We start from the raw sequence: 18,674 nt of genomic DNA on the forward strand, positions 1-18,674 counted from the left end.
TCTATTAAGTTACTATGCAATAATACTAAAAAATATCTGTACTGACATTTTGCCGAATAGCAGAAGCTAAACGAGCCTTCAGTAAGAAATATAAGTTGTTTACATCAAAAATTAATTTAAATGTCAGGAAAAGATTTTTGAAAGTGTATGTTTGGAGTGTCGCTTTATATGGAAGTGAAACTTGGACGATCGGAGTATCCGAGAAGAAAAGATTAGAAGCTTTTGAAATGCGGTGCTATACGAGAATGTTAAAAATCAGATGGGTGGATAAAGTGACAAATGAGGAGGTATTGCGGCAAATAGATGAAGAAAGAAGCATTTGGAAAAATATAGTTAAAAGAAGAGACAGACTTATAGGCCACATACTAAGGCATCCTGGAATAGTCGCTTTAATATTGGAAGGACAGGTAGAAGGGAAAAATTGTGTAGGCAGGCCACGTTTGGAATATGTAAAACAAATTGTTAGGGATGTAGGATGTAGAGGGTATACTGAAATGAAACGACTAGCACTAGATAGGGAATCTTGGAGAGCTGCATCAAACCAGTCAAAGGACTGAAGACAAAAAAACAAAAAAAAACTGACATTTTATTATTTATTCGGTTAAACCGAATACGGTTTTAAAGCGCAATGAACCGTATACCGTATTCTTGAATGAGATAAAGTGTAGAATTTGATTATTATCCTGCTTCCAGCTATTCTATTTGATTCATTTTTGCGGTTCTTTTATTTTACAGAAAACTTTAACCGTGTCCTTGAAAAGGTCCAGAAAAAGATTTTCCGACGCAGCTCTCACACTAATTTTAGCAACGAGCCGCCACTGCATTTCTTCCTCGGAATTCAACATAATTAACAAAAGGATAATCAGTGTAGTATAAAAATGTAGTTACTTAATTGCGTACTTTGAAATTATCCTCTGCTTGGTAACTACTAAATCGGATTAAAATCAAAATAAAAATACAGATGATACATTAAACAATACTCGCTTCTGATCTGTACGCGGTTGAAAAAAGTAGGCTTTTGATCGGTTGAACGCAGTATCATAATTGAAATCTCTTTCATAACGACTCTCATTATGATATAGGTTGCAGCAGCGTAAATCAAACTATATAATACTGCCCGTAGAAAAAAATTACTTTCAACATAAGTTTTTTCGATTTGAATAATATTTTATTTCAATTTTTACCTTGTGAAAAAATATTTCAAATATGTATAATCAAAATTCGAACTTTGAAAAACTCCTTGTATAAAATTATTTCAACTTATTATTATGTTTTTTATTTTATTATTTTTTATCGATAAAATTTGAAATTTTGATAAAAAAATTAATCTATAACACGAATGACTTATTGATTTCTGAATATATTTATTTAAAATTATACATCGCCTAAATAAATTATTTATTTATTTTTTACGCGTTCCTTCATTTATTATTTAAATATTTATTTATTATAGAAGACTTTAAAATATGAAAAAAATGTAAACTCGATCGATACTTTAAATAATAAATTTTACTTATTCATATTTGATACGTTATGACGTAAATTTTAACTATAAACCTGAAAACAAATTCTTATATAGAATGTTGCAAATGATAATTAAAAAATTAAAAAAAACAAGCGATCGGTTTGTTTAAAAAATAAGGGTGATTGAGTATGACCTGGTGCGCAACCTAACGGAATTTAATGACAACACTGTGACGAACCGCGCCACTCAACTTACTCCTCTACTACCACATGAAAAGTTCACTTCGGCTTCTAACTCTGTCAGACTGTCCGTAAGCTTGTTCAACGTTTCCGGATCAAAATTTCTTTCAGCATCGTGTACTTTATCTTTCAACTTATCACCGAATTTACAGGTAATAATAATTTATATATTTTTACTACTAATTAAAAAAAAAATCGATTACGTGTAAAAAGAATCGTATTACTTAATTTTACATATGCGTATGAAAAATCGGGCGCAACATAAACATAAGTTTTATCGATATAAAAGTAAGTAAAACCTTTTTATTTTTATCGATAACATTAATTTTTATGTTATTATTATTTTTATTATTGTAACACTCACCACCCTCCGCCAACATTCGTAGTGGAGCGGTAGCATTTCTGCTTTTCATCCGGAAGGTTCTAAGTTCGAATTACAGTGAGGCTTGGCATACGCTAAAAAATATTTATTATAAAGTATCTATAATCGGGCGTAAGCCTATTGTTGATTTTATAATAAGTAAATAATTATTATTATCATATTTCCCGGCCTAAGGAGTTTTATTGAACTTTATAGAATTGTGGTATCGAGGGAAATTATTATTATTGTAAAAAACTATGCGAGTTCGGTTTGTAATTTTAATAGTGAAAATTAAGAATTTAAATATTAAATTACCGTTAAATGTTTTAATATAGGTATAATTATTATTAATCTGCATTATAAATTCAGGAACCGTTGAACCTGTTTCTTAAATGTTTTTCGATTAAAATTAGAGGAAAATATAATTTTAGAAATCCATTAACAAATATTTATTTACGGAATAAATGTAGGAATCATTTATTTAAATAGGAAAATTCCCGGTTTAAACGCATAATTTATTATTATTATTAGGCTATCGTAAGCCAAAAATAATAACTGGATTATATTCAAACTTTTCATTTATAAAATAAAGTCAAATTTTTATAATTTAAATTAAGAAGGGAATATTTCTTCGGTCGTTGAAAAAACAATCAGATTACAGGAAGCGAATTATTATTATTATTATTACGATGTAATAATTATGATTTATAATCAAAATATTTTAGTTGCAATATTAAATTAATCGAATTAAAATTACTTTTATTCGTGAAAATAAAGTCTTTGTATCTTATATTAAGGATTCCGATACTGTACCGAACAATATCAAGACGCATTATCATAGTGAGATGTATCGGAATTGGTAGCAAATTAGGGGTTTGTGCTTCTCACTTGAATTCTGATTATTTTTAATTGGATTACTGTATTCATATCCAAACAATCTGAATGAATTTTTAATTTATAGAAGATATCTTATAAAATATTTAGACTTCTAACAATTATTTTGTTTTAAATATTCAAAATTTGAATTATGGAAATATCATTATTTATTGACATTTTGATTTACTTTTGTAATCAAACCTTTCTCTTTATCTATTTGTAATGAAAATTTAATTAAAATTTTAGCATTTAAAAAAATATTGTAATAATATAGAGTAAGGTACAAAAGTATTAAATTAAAAAAAAATTAAATCAGATTGATTCTTTCTTTGAATTTTATCTGAAAGGTTTCGATCTTGTTTGGCAGTTTAGATGAATTATAAAAATTTACCGATGTATTCAAGCACAAGCTTGAGTTCTTTCAGTGAAAAATTATTTCTTAAAATTAAACAAAACGTATCAGTTTTTTGGAAGTTAAACAAATTAAAGTTTTTAATTACACACGCGCGCGCGTACACACGCACAGACAGAGAGAGAAAGAAAGAGAGAGAAAGAGAGAGTGTGTGAGAGAGAGAGAATAGCGAGCTAATACGTCCAAAATGTTTAACGATACATAATTTGTTTAGGGTAGTGCCTTTTAGACTACCTATTTTTAATTGGTTTTAACCTATAAAAAATCGGTTCCCATTTCTAATTTAGTTAACAGTTTTAAACAAAACATAACTGAATCTAGTCAAGAGCTGTTTTAACCCACCGGGTTGGTCTAGCGGTGAACTCCTCTTCCCAAATCAGCTGATTTGGAAGCCGAGAGTTCCAGCGTTCAGGTCCTAGTAAAGACAGTTATTTTTACTCGGATTTGAATACTAGATCGCGGATACCGGTGTTCTTTGGCGGTCGGGTGAAAAAAAATGAAAAATAAAAGCTCACCTGATTTTCGTAGTTATGTTTAATAGATATATTTATATTTTTAAAATATTTAATATTCCAGCATCGTACTAAATTATACATTTTTTAAAATACATGTCGCATATCATATTTATGTGAGATAAATAAATACGTTTCATTTCATTTATTATAGATAAAGTTTTTACGTAATAACTACTGATGATGATTATTTAACGATCGAAACGAGCACGTATTTCTTTAGTTTTATTTTGTGTAAAGTGTTCTTGCTTTATTCTACGCTATTTAATTTAATTAAAATTCGCAGCATAATAATTAAACTTTTTTCAAAATATCATTTTTTATTGTAAAAGTTTATAAATTATGATAATTATAAAAACTATTATTATTGCCGTAAAAAAAAAAATTATGAGGAAAAGAGTCGCTTGCAGCGAAGTATCTTTTTTACTTCAATTTTCACGTTTAAAGTTATCAAATAAAATCGGTTTAATTTCAATTTGCAGATTATTATTTCTCCTCCAATTTTAATTGCGATTTTTGTTTTTAAAAAAGTGTAGAATCAGACTAGTATATTTATTTACTTAAAGTACTGATTTGTACGTGTATAAATCTAAAGGATTATTAACTTAAAATTATCTCCTCAAACGGGACTCTAATTTTTATTACAAAAAAAAATTCATTAACCGTAAGTTTTTTCATAACCTAACATTTTAGAAGAGCAATATAAACTGCGATAAACCAAGTTCTTTAGTATATCATCACTAGCATTCAATATTTCCTTCTTGGTGGTGCAATTGTGGGAGGGGGGGAGGGACAATTGTGCATACAGGTTACGATTAATGTGGTTCATATGAAAGCCATCTTTCCTTTTTTTCCTCTGTATCTTGTTCACACCAGAGCGGACAACTTTTGATGTTATAGACAGTCGATACGTGAAATTTAGAAAATTTTGAACGTAACAGATATTCTAGCTATTAACGTTTTAATTTCTCATTTTATACATCTTACTAAAATGCGATTACATATTTCCCAGGTCGTAATAATAAAACAAAAAATAAATAGTTGAAAATATTTACGTTTAAAGTTTATCTGTATTGTCTTCCAGCCACAGTCTGTGGCCACGTTAGGTACTATTTATCAAAACATCCTTGTCTGACGAGACTATAACGCGTAACACGTAACTAAATATATAATTACGAAAGGGGGACACAGCTACTGATCGGTTCTCATCAAGTAGATTTTTATTAGATGTTCCGGAAAACTGCCATTAAAAATATAGTTAATAATTTCATGCTCACTGGCTTAAAGCAGATACACAAAAAACTGTAAGTTACTTTCATATTTTTTTTCAAAAGTTATATCAATTATAATAAAAATAAATAAATAATATGTAAATATTAAATACATCATATAAAACACTATTAAATATTAATAATATTTATAATAATAATAATATAATATATTATAATAGTAATATTTATAATATTACATATTAATATGTATGTAGTATGTTCGGCTGGTTGCAGACAGGCTCCGCTGGTCTATAATCAATTACATACCTGAAATTCACTTCATGAATGTAGCCTTAGCTATCTATCTATCTATCTATATATATATATATACTAAAATAAAATGGATTAGTTTATTTATTTTCTTCAGTAATCTGAACATACTATAGCGTATCGACTTACCAAAGTACAAAATGTTTCAGAATAAAGATTTAAAAATTTAAATGATTTAAACGTTCACTAATTATATTTTTATTTAAAATTTTAAAATAATTAACCGCATTCAGAAAAAAGGTAAAATAAATATTTAAAGGTGTAGTTAAAAAGGTTTTGGTTTTAAACATTTAAATATCCAAATTTTATTTGTAAATATCGTTTATTTTTATTTATAAATAAATAATTATCATTAAAGCCTAAAATATTAAAACTATAATTTTTATCGAAAATATGTAATAAATTAAAATTAATATAAAAAGTTGTCTATGCAAGCGGTCGTTTTTTTTGTACAATAAAATTTGATTTCCCTTGAAATTATTTATTCGATTAACTATCGCATAATTATAAAATATATTTAATAATTTGCGCGGTAATGTTGTTAAAGATATTTTTTTCTGCAATAAAAAGAAGGATTTTCATCGAAAATTTTTAACGAACACGGTTGACTTTAATTTCGAATAAAATTAATAATTTAAAATCGATCGGCAGAGAAAATCAGATTTTGTTGTATTTATTATTTAATATTGCTATAATACATGAACTTTATTACTATTATAATTAATTTAGAATGCGGTATATATCGGTTTATTTATGGTTCAACAATTGGGTAACAATTGGTTGACAAGAAATATTTCAGCTTCTCAATCATTAATAACTCCAACGGGTAATGAATGGTAACAGGCTTGTTATTTTAATAACGACAATACGCCGTACATATTAATTTATCAATAATCTTGTTATATCTATTAATTAAATATAACCGCCGATAAAATTATCTAAATAATCTAAAAAATACTCGCGAGTACTGTTTTTATATTGTAATTTACCGAGAAAATATATCAGCATATTTATCAGAATAAATCATAGTAAACGTGTTTCAACAGCGGACTCATTGATATCGTAATAAATTTCTTACTTAAGACATATCTTCTTATAAAAAAACAAAAAAACAATATTTAAGTATTAATGTTTTAAAGCCGGTTACAAAAAAAGACATTATTTCAAAACTTCTAAAAAAAAATTGCTGCAAATAATTTGGAGCCTTTTATTAAAAAAATAATTACACCGTGAAAAAAGTTAATTAACTATTGTTTATGAGATAACTTATGAATATAATCGTATAATCACCGATCGATCGATTCAGTTCATAAATCAGTACAAAAACACTACTGACGACAAAACCAAAATCATTTTTAATCTTCCCCCCCCCCCCTAAAGGGGGATATGCCTATCATAAGAAACGCCTGCTTCTGTGTATCCTGTCAAATCGTAGTTTTCATAACGATATTCCTCTTTCTTAATATTAGGAGCAACGTTTAGGTCGGTTAAAACTTACCGTTCTCCGCGGCGGAGAGGTAGCGTCTTGGTCTTTCTTCCTGAGGTCCCGGGTTTGAATCCAGGTCGGTCGTGGAATTTTTCATACGCTATAAAGTTCCATTTTTTAATGCACAAGCTTTGGACTTATACGGTGAATTAATTCATTAAGCGAAAGAAAAAAAAATTCTTGCCCGGTTCTGCGCAAATAGACCGACCTACTTTTCGTTATTTTGTTTCCTTTAACCCCGCTCAAACACGTTCCCAGTAATCATAACCCTCAGAGTAGGTAACGATAACTGAATACTGCGAACGATGTTGTTAACAATAGATAAAAAAACTTTAACGTTCCAAGTTGCAGCGTCATAATGAACCGCGCTTCTAACATGCCTCGCTCAATTTTTTTTTCATCTAAAATTGAGCGTAACTGTAACGCAACTCAACCGTTTTTCATCAAATCTTCACATACACAACTTCAGATACACTATTAGAGCGTATCTAAATTTCAATGTAATTTAGCGAGTAGTTTTGACGATTTTTGAGCCACAAATATCTATACGTAGTCCTGCAAATACATATATTTACATAAATCAATATATAAGGAAACCGCAATTTAAATGAATGGTATTTTCGTACTCCTCTTACCTCAAAACGTAAGAGAATTCATTTCCACCCCCTATTATCGTCGTGCGACCGAAAGTAATACCGTACTTTTCTTCGAAAAGTCGGCTGGTTGTAGACAGACCCCGCTGGTCTATAATCAGTTACACACCTGAAATTAACTTAATCAATGTATATATATATATATATATACAATAATATAACCTAATAATATATACCTAATATATATATATATATATATATATATATATATTAGGTAACTTAGCAATTGCAAGAACAACCGTTGATACAGCCGATAAATAATAATGAATAAGAAACATCTCAAGTCAGGCTTACTAAAAGAATTACGAATGGATTAGGTTTTGTTATTTTCTTCAATAAGCCGAACATACTATTGTGTATCGACTGTTCAAGCCTACAGAAAAGGAGGTAATAATAAAGTAACAAATTCTCTTTGTTCACCACAGGAATTACTGGCTGTACGTCTAATAAATATTATTACTCTAACGGAAAGCAACTGTAATTATTGCCGCTAAATTCCGAATGTTTTAAATGTGTCAGAACATAAAGGTTTGGGTGGCCGTGGGAAACAATGTATTATTTATATATTGTCTCGATTCATTGAAATATAACTTATTCAAAAGTATATTTAAATTTAAAAAAAAAATAAATAAATATTATTTACATTTAAATATATTAATTATTTTGCTTAATAAAAATTTATCTTAAACCTGTTATTTTATATAATTCTATCAACTTTTGTAAGACATAAACCTCAGTCACAGTCAAATTCTTCACACAATTAATATTTTCTATTTATCAACGTAATTCGGTTGAATATGAGGGAGGAATGTATGAGAATCAGAACCTATTCTAATCGTGTTACATCTTTATCGATGAGTTTGCATATTCGATATAAAAATTCTTGGGGTGGTCACTTTTATTCTCTAATTACTGTTTTGTTAAACTAAAAAAATCTTCTCATTTTTCAAATTTATCTTTAAAAAATCTGATGAGGAAACCACATGACTTCCTTGTAAGCCTATTAAATTACATAAGCACATTTTTTAAAATGAAAAGTACATAACATTTTATTTCATTAATAACTTCTGGTATTATTTCACGTTGTTTTTATTGTTATTATTGAATTATTATTTATTGTAAAAACCTTTTTACAATCACAGGTTAATAATTATTGATAAATCAATATATTTAAATTAAAAAAAAGGAGATGAAGTCGGATTTCAACCGAAGTACCTTTCGCTTGTAAGATCAAAATATTTCATTAATTAAAATTTATTTGGCTATAACTCTGGAATCGATGAAAATAAGTACCACTTATGTTATTTCGTTGGAAAGCTCTCAATGAGGGCTTATTACTGCAGTTAAGAAAATTTCCAAATTTTTTTGAATTTTGGGCTTTTTTGGTCACTTCTGGTTCAGTCGATTGCAATCGAAACAGGAGGTGCACAACTAGATGTTACGACAGTTCTAAATCCAAAATTTAAACATCTTACGGCCAATTGTTTTTGAGTTATGGGAGATACATACGTACACACGTAGGTACGTACGTACGTACAGACGTCACGCTGAAACTAGTCTAAATGGATTCAAGGGTCATCAAAATGGATATTTCCGTTGAAATCTGAAAACCGAGATTTTTCGCGATCACAATTCATCTTTTGCATCCTTTATTTCATAGAAGGAAGTAAAACAGTTTTGCAAAAATTTTTCTTTTCATGTAACTAACATATATTTTGAATATGAACCAAATCGGACCATAAATACAATTTTTCGAAATATCTCGATCTAAGCGCCACCAAGTGGATCCAAACTAATCCAGAAACCTTCGCGGGCGTGCACATAACAACTCACAAAAGTTTCATCGCAATCGGATGAATGGTACAGTAACCCATACGAGACAAACAAACATTCATTTTTATACACACACACACACACACACACACACACACACACACACATATATATATATATATATATATATATATATATATAATATAAAAGACTAGCAGACCCGGCAATACTTCGCTATTGCAAGATTAGTGTATATGTATAGGTTAAATGAACCCGATTGGAAGTTTGTAAAGCATTAAAAATGAACATTACGGAATTTCACAAAATTTAACCTTTCCTTTTCCCCCTTTCTCCTTTCCGTTCCTCATTTTCCCCCTTCTCAACCTTTTCCTCCTTTCCACTTCCCAATTTTCCTCTTTCCCTCTTTCCTTTTCCATATTTCCATTTCCCTTGTTTATTTTCCCCTTATCCCCTTCTTCCCTTTTTTTATTTTTCTCTTTCTGCCTTTTTCCTGGGCGTAAATCGGTCCGTTAATGTTTTAGTCTATAGTGGACACACATACGAACATTGCCTTTTATATATATATATATATATATAGAAGAAAAAAATTCTGTTTGTATATTTGTTTGATTGTTTCGTAAATATCTCGACAGCGGTGCCACCTAGCGAGTATAATTTTTGTAAAAATCTTTCTTTTCATGTAACAAACGTATATGCTGAATATGAGCCAAATCGGTCCTTAAATACAATTTTTCTAAACATTTCAACCCCAGCGGGTCCATTTTTCGCAAAAATATTTATTTTCATATAAATAATATATATCCTGAATACGTGTCAAATCGGACTATAAAATTAAATTTTTCCAAATATCTCGATACCAGCACCATCTAACGGGTCCATTTTTTCAAAGGTATTTCTTTTCACGTAACACATGTTCTGAATATGAGCCAAATCGGTTCATATATACAATTTTTCGAAATATCTCGAGCCCAGCGCCACTCAGCGGATTCAAACTAATTCAGAAACCTTCGTGAGGATGTGCACAACTCACCGAATTTTCATCGCAATCGGATAAATGGTATAGAAACGCATACGGGACAAATAAATACACAAATATTCATTTATATATACATATATATGCACGAACGATTCATTCGTTCGAACTATTTATTATACTTCTTGATATGAACGATTTATCTAAAATTATATTTGTGTTTTGGGGATAAAAAGGAATACACTGGGATTAGAGCGTAAAAAATCACAACTCAAGAAGCAGCTAGAAATGTTCAGAATTTTGAAGCTTTTCGTTGTAGAAATTTTTATTGTTGTTAGTACGCTAAATTCATGAACGTTATTTAATTACAATCGACAAAAACATTTAACAAAATCACGCGCAATGAAACATAAACCACCTAACATTTTCGCGGCGAGCCGTAGATCCGCCTTTTTTTTATTACTAATTAAAAGATTGAATTAATTTAACATATTTTTTTTTTTATATTTATTTTTTTACCGATGAATTAATTCACTGCAGGAGCTTAAAAAGCTTGCGCTTGGGAATATGAAAATTGAAATCTGTAGTGTATGAAAAATGCCATGCCTGACCGGGGGATTCAAACCTGGGATGAAAGGCGGAGACGCTACCACTTCGCCAGAGAGATCGGCGGAAAAAATTGAATTAATTTTAATCTTAATTAAATTAAATTATAAGTGATATTCATAAAAAAAACCACGAATGCAAACTTTATCAAAATTATTATTTTATAATAAATCTTTAAAAAAATCTATAAATGTAAATGTATTATAGAAGGCTGAAAGTGCCCAGTGATATCATTAATTTCATGTAAATTAAATATCAATATGCAAGAGCAGACCTGGATTTAATAAAACTTTGAGAGATTTAAAAAATTAAAATTTTCCTTTTATATTTCTTTTTTTTTTATTTATTTAGAGCACCGTTTAAAGAAGTATTAATTTGGAATGAAAGACTTTACGACAGTATTTTTATATTAGTTCTAAATCAGTCTCGATTAAAAATAAGAAAATAAATGAAATAGGATTTTCCTTAATAGTTATTGAAAAAACGTAAAAAAAATACAAATATAATTTTAAAGAGCTAATCAATTATAAATCTCTACGCTTTATTTCTGCGGTCTTGGTTAATTAATAGGACTTAAAAAATACTTGTGTCGTTCATTATAGAAGAATTCTTGATTTTATTAAAGGGTAAATTATACAAAATTATTCTAGTAAAATAAAAACATAAAAAAGAATATTAACAAAGTGGATGAAGAGGTAAAACATTTCTCAAAAAAATATAAAAACGTACTTTGCATTCAAAGCGGGAAACTAGCAATTAATATTTTAAAATAAATAAATTCAATAAGGTATAGCATTCAATAAGGTGACAAAAGCATCATTATATTCACGTTGAAACACCTACAATGCGAAAAATTAAACATTAGTTCAACGTATTAGCTAAAAATGGCAAATGTGTTTACACGATATAATTGTTTTCCTCACAATTTGTTTATTTACGGTTCCGTGTTAGGAGCTGCAAGTAAACTGTATTATAAAAAGTATATGATGAGAGGTGTCTAACGAATACCCTCAATAAAACGTGCATATACATAAATATATAAATAAAGTATATTCATACACATATAAACTTCATATACATAACACACCGCACTGAATAAGATCACATAGGTTCAAGAAACTTTTTGTAAATACAAAAGTCTAATGAAAAACAAAAAAAAAAATGTATAACGTTATTAAACAATCGACAAACAAATAGTATCATAACAAGTCCTTGGAAATATACGGAAAGAGACTAGGCTCCCCATAAAGGCACAGAAAGATGCTCGTTAAATATCTGATATAGAACTAGCTTAAAGTCACTCAGATTTTCCCCAAGTCTAGTACATATAAGCGTTTCAGTCGCCGGAGATCCTCGCTTTTGTCTAGGTGATTAACTGCTGGAAAGATCTTGTAACTGCTGTCTATAATTTGAACCCAAACATTTCACTTCTTCGCGAACATAAGGTAATTCTAGGTTGTGAATTTTTTCGTTGCGCGCAATCCGCGGTGCCTCTGCAATGGATCTTATTTTGGAAACGTTGAATAATCTCCACTTTACACTTGCTCGTCGTATCTTACAGGTCTATGCCGTACATCCAAATCGGTTTTAGAATCACCTTGTATATTATACGTTTGTTGGGCAGCGAAAAGTGTGAATTCTTACCTAACAACCAATGAAGCTTCTTATACCACGCCAAACGACGGTTAAGGTGGAGCCCAAGGTATCATACGCGGTCAGAGTGTGGGATAAAAATGCCATCTAGGTGGACTCGGGGACAGTCACCTGTCCTGTTCTCATCGCAAACGTAATATAACTTAATTTATTCTGATTTATATTTATTCTTCGGTTTGTTAATCAAACATCGATTAAGTCTAATACCGTTTGGAGCTTCTCTGAGGCAAATTGTGGGTCTTTTTCAACAGCCAGGATTGCTATTATTATTAGTATTATTAGCAAACCAGGGGACGATGACACGGTCCGGAGCCGGAAGGTTAGCGGTGAAAATTGACTACAGGACTTAAGACGGAGCCTTGTGGAATCCCTGATCTAATGTCAAAGAATACAGATAACATATCTTTGCATCTGATTTGGGCAAAACGTCTGTCGAGGTAGTTCCGTAAGACCGGGTAGAAGGGTTGAAGATGGGATTTCAGCTTACGTTCAAGAAGGCCACCGAACAGAACTTCTTCTCTTCTCGGCATTTCGTGATGACAATAACAGCACTGTGCATTTGTTCAACGATAGAATGTTCACTTCTGAATCCAAATTGATGATCTGGAATAACTTTTTCCCACTCCATTGTCGATCATAATCTTCCAAGAAACAGTTTCTCAAACGACTTCGACAGATTCGGTAAAGACTTATAGGTCTATAGGAAGACACGTCGTGAGTAGGTTTACCCGGCTTCGGAATCACCACTACTTGAAATACCTCCCACTCTGATGGAAAGTATGAGATTCAAAAGATGCCGTTGAGAAGGTGCGTAATGTAATTGATGGCCTTGAACGGAAGTATAACTAATATTTTATGAGTCACCAAGTAAAACCCGTAGTTGTCCAAGTCAAAAACTCAAACTTCTTCTCGGTTGTCGGTCGATATGACCCCTCTTGCATGATTGAGCTAAAATAGTACGTTGTATATTCGATGTCTTCAGTAACATTTCAATGGAACCAGCTCAAAAAGCTTTTCTTCACTCCAGTCTCAATATTAAGTCCCAGTCCGTCCTGTTGTTATGAAGGATACTCGACCTCGTCCCTCTCATCAGCATCGTACTTAATAGAATAGAACAGGCGATTGGTTCGATGTTAAGAGTCGTAATTTTTTTTAACCGAGGTGTGTAGAGGCGACATACCTGAAGTGACGTACAAGTCTAGCAAGTTCGACATTTTATCCGGGATTGTAGCTCAGTATGTAGATTGTAATCCTGAGATTACATCGAGATGTAGATCGAGAACATTCTCTTGCAAGCCGAGAGGATGTTTCACGTTCCAATCCTCTCCTGCTATAAACCAGAAACCTAGAATCGCAAAGAATTCTAAAAATAACTCGCTATCGCTTGGTGAGGAAGACAATTGGTGTTATCGTAGATAATCTGATCGGTCCCAGCCGGTCCAGAATCTCGATCGAGATCGCTTGAATCTGATTTGTGTGAAATCCGGTCAGTTGGTGATCCCTCAAGGAACTTTTAATTAACATCGCAGTATCCTCATGCGCTCTGCCATCCCTATGATTTGTCGTACGTAAGAGAATCCCCGAAGCCGAAGGTAGTTCTGATCTAAGAAGTGTGATTCCAAGATAAGGATAACGTCCAAGGATTCGGTAAGCGCCAAAGATTCCAATTCTTGTCGCCCGCTAACTATACCATTGATATTGTAGGTAACAATATTAAGAAATCTAGTCTTTAGCAAATTTTTGCAATCGCTCGGGTGAGTAAGCTTATTAGGCTCCCTATCCATCGGACCAGATAATCTATTTTGGATTACAGTTTCCTCAGTTTGTCTACACTACCCGCAAAACTACGCCTAACCGCTGCAGCATATGATGGGGAAGAATTCCGGAATCGGAACCAAGATTCCAAGTTTCTCGCTCCAAAGCGGAGAAATAGGCATTACTTGAGTCAAAGCTAGACGATCGTAGGTCCACGGATTCGACTTCAGTAATATCCTTAAAATCACGATCCATAGTCTCTGTCTCCTCTCTAGGATTTCCTGCAACCCCTGTAGTCGGCTAGGTGGTCTGATCGATGGAGAACATAAGTTGCTGTAGTGCTTCTCCCCTTTTTCAGACAGTCCGCAGTCCTACGGCCTTACGCCCACTTCACACAGCGGAAAGGTCGCGTGCAGTTGTTTTTAGTACGGCGGTAAAGAGTGTTATATGTGTTTAGTACGGGTGTAGAATCAACGTTAAAGTAAATTTATTATACTGTTATTAAAACGCTTTGCTTTTCTTTTCTTGGTGATCGAGTTAAGATTTCATCCTTTATGAAGTTATTTAAGAATCCTAACGATAGTATAAAATAACAAATATATTTGGCTGAACGAAAGAAATTTAAGCGTAACTATTTAGTTTTCATAGAGGAAACGTTTTGGGATTTGAGAAAATTTGCGGTTAAAAAAAATAATTCTGAAATTTTAGAGTACGATTCAAATAAACGGCCTAAATATTACAAAAACAAAATATTTTTAACGTAATTCTTTTCAACTTTCCGGCTGAAAAAGCCAAAAATAGGTACAAAAAATTGCAAACCCATCCAGTTTTATCTGTATTTAAAAAAAATCATGTTTTTTCTTCTTACTAGCAATAACAATAATACAATAATTTTTGCGTAGCGAAAATGTTAAGACAGTTTGAATTTGAGTTTTGAATAAAGTGGCTAATTAAGGAGCAAATGCTATTTTATATTTTGTGACGATAATCAGTAAAATAGATGCGGCAAATAGATGAAGAAAGAAGCATTAGGAAAAATATACTTAAAAGAAGAGACAGACTTATAGGCCAGATACTAAGGCATCCTGGAATAGTCGCTTTAATATTGGAAGGACAGGTAGAAGGGAAAAATTGTGTAGGCAGGCCACGTTTGGAATATGTAAAACAAATTGTTAGGGATGTAGAATGTAGAGGGTATACTGAAATGAAACGACTAGCACTAGATAGGGAATCTTGGAGAGCTGCATCAAACCAGTCAAATGACTGAAGAAAAAAAAAAAAAAAAAATCAGTAAAAAATTATTATAATTTCAGTATCTAATTACAGTTTTTTATGATAATGGCATAAAACAAACAAAAAGAATAAGATTCCATTTTTTTTTTTTTTTTTTTTTTTTAATAAAATGACCACATAAATAATTTTATTGTAAAATAATTCAAAATTAATGAATAAATAATTTAGAAAATCATTTTTGTTGGTTCAACAGCAAAGTCGTAATTTGTTCTATATTATAATTTATATTTAAAAAAATCATCTTTAATGGTTCCTTTTCTCGTCATTTCTTGATCACAGTTTTTTTTCGTTTAAGATATATCATTATAAATAATATAGTCTTTTTAAAAACAAGGATTTTTTTGTTATGACAGAGCGGGCATCAACAGCTACTACGATCATTAGCCCGATAGAAATTGGTAACGTATGAAAAAATTCCATATATTATTCAGATTCGAAACCCAAGACCTCTGCAAAAAACAAGGATTTTGCTGGACTTAGGAATCGTTAAATAATAAGGAATGTTATCCGACAAATTTAAAGCTTGTAGAGATGAGTTATCGAAGGTTATTTACAGGGAACATGATTTTGTTATAATTAAGTTAACTTAAAATGTAAAATTAAAACCGTCATCAAAAGTGTAGTAAAAAATAAACATAGTACTTTATAAAATATCCTTCTGTAAATGTGACTTATCGAAATTAGCACTAAATTAGAATTATTTGAATAATTAAAAAGTATTATTTTTACAATGTTTTTACGAAATCGGTTATAATTTTATAAAGGTTTATAATAAAATAAAGTTTATATAATATAAAACTAACCTTATGGAATAAAGCCGTTTGCAAGATGTACAAAAAGCGAGAAACCGTACACCGATAAGTGGGAAATGGATTTCAGAGAAACAATGTTTTAAGTAATTACTATCGAGCAAAGCTGTCTTGAATGGAAGAATGTAGAACGAGGGAAATAATTTGAATATTTGTCTCGGTATAACATTCGTTACTAAATAATGACGATAGATATAAAATACCTTCCGATTATTAACATTATCGCGTATCTTTTTATTAATAAAATCTTCCGGTGATTTTTGCTAACCTAAATACCGATTACCAGAACCTAACCTAATTACTAGAATACCTCTTCTTTTTCTCTCACCCGGCTAACTGTCGGGTAGATCCTTCAAAAACAATCTCCACTCGCTTTTATGATTCCATTACTCTAATCTGAAATATTCGTACGATTTCCTCGCTCTCTTTCACCTACTATTTAACATTTTCATCTCTTCTGGGGGTGGGGGGGGGGTCTTCATATTGATTTCAATTCCCTTTCCCGCTTCAATTAACCGACTTTTTTAGCTACGCTTCCATTCTCTATCCTTATAATATGCTCAAATTAACTTAATCTATCTAGTTTCTTCTACAAAAAAAAAATTGTAACTAAAATAGAAGGAAATGGCAATAAGCAGTTTTGAAGGGGCTGTAAAATAATAAATCGTAATATTTTGAAACCAAATTGTTTAATAATTTTGTGCGATATCATCATTTCAAGGTGATGTTCAACAATAGAAAAAAAAAATAATCGAAATATATTTTTTTAAGGATAAAAATATGTTAAAACGTATCAAACAGGTAAAATTAAAAACATTCTTTTTTTAAAGAAGGTGAAATCTTGAATCACAGATAAAATATATAGACAATAAAATTTAATTGTTTTTTTTTTTACTAGTTAGTAAACTTCTTGTTTTTTTAAAAAAATTGTCTTTTCTCGTAAAAAAAGGAATAAGCGTTTTAAAATTAAGAAATATTTACTTAAAACATACTCGTATTTACAATTGTTTTGATTTAAAAGCACTTTTTAGATTGATAATTGGTTTAAATTAACTGCGAATAAAAAAGAGGACGAAAATTATGTTTGAATTCGATCTTGAAACAAGATTTTTTTTTTTTTTTTTTTTTTTTTTGTCTTCAGTCATTTGACTGGTTTGATGCAGCTCTCCAAGATTCCCTATCTAGTGCTAGTCGTTTCATTTCAGTATACCCTCTACATCCTACATCCCCAACAATTTGTTTTACATACTCCAAACGTGGCCTGCCTACACAATTTTTCCCTTCTACCTGTCCTTCCAATATTAAAGCGACTATTCCAGGACGCCTTAGTATGCGGCCTATAAGTCTGTCTCTTCTTTTAACTATATTTTTCCAAATGCTTCTTTCTTCATCTATTTGCCGCAATACCTCTTCATTTGTCACTTTATCCACCCATCTGATTTTTAACATTCTCCTATAGCACCGCATTTCAAAAGCTTCTAAACTTTTCTTCTCAGATATTCCGATCGTCCAAGTTTCACTTCCATATAAAGCGACACTCCAAACATACACTTTCAAAAATCTTTTCCTGACATTTAAATTAATTTTTGATGTAAACAAATTATATTTCTTACTGAAGGTTCGTTTAGCTTGTGCTATTCGGCATTTTATATCGCTCCTGCTTCGTCCATCTTTAGTAATTTTACTTCCCAAATAACAAAATTCTTCTACCTCCGTAATCTTTTCTCCTCCTATTTTCACATTCAGCGGTCCATCTTTGTTATTTCTACTACATTTCATTACTTTTGTTTTGTTCTTGTTTATTTTCATGCGATAGTTCTTGCGTAGGACTTCATCTATGCCGTTCATAGCTACTTATTTAAAAATAAAGTAATAATAATTACTCGAAACCAGCGTAAGACAAGATGAACTTTCTCCACGCTTTTTAACTGTACTCTTGAAAAGGTAATTAGAGAACGGACGAATATTTAGACTAAAATAGTGAAATAAGACTGGGAACTAAAGGACTAGATTAACGGTTTAGCTTTCGCCGATGATATGGCTTTAACAGGTAAAAGCCGGAAAGAAGCTGAACAAAAAATTAAGGAATTAGAAAAACAAGCTGCTCAAATGGGACTAAAAATCGCTTTTGAAAAAACGAAAATGTTGACTGATGATTAAAAACTACCCGAATTTCCTTAGTTTAAATAATAAAAAAATAAAAAAGAAAAAAAAGAAAATAGAGAAAGTGGATAATTTCAAATATT

At 30.8% G+C, this 18,674-nt stretch overlaps 1 protein-coding gene across 1 annotated transcript in view; it reads left to right on the forward strand.

Moving 5' to 3' along the window:
* Nucleotides 1-1,735: 1,735 nt before the first annotated feature.
* Nucleotides 1,736-18,674, forward strand: part of LOC142320406 (gamma-aminobutyric acid receptor subunit alpha-6) — a 105,549-nt gene continuing 88,610 nt past the window's right edge. The window contains exon 1 of the mRNA XM_075358113.1: nt 1,736-1,856. The gene's annotated coding sequence lies outside the window, so the exon portion shown is untranslated. The remainder of the gene's footprint in view (nt 1,857-18,674) is intronic.

The sequence above is a fragment of the Lycorma delicatula genome, chromosome 2, assembly GCF_047948215.1.
Source record: "Lycorma delicatula isolate Av1 chromosome 2, ASM4794821v1, whole genome shotgun sequence".
Lineage (NCBI taxonomy): Eukaryota > Metazoa > Arthropoda > Insecta > Hemiptera > Fulgoridae > Lycorma > Lycorma delicatula.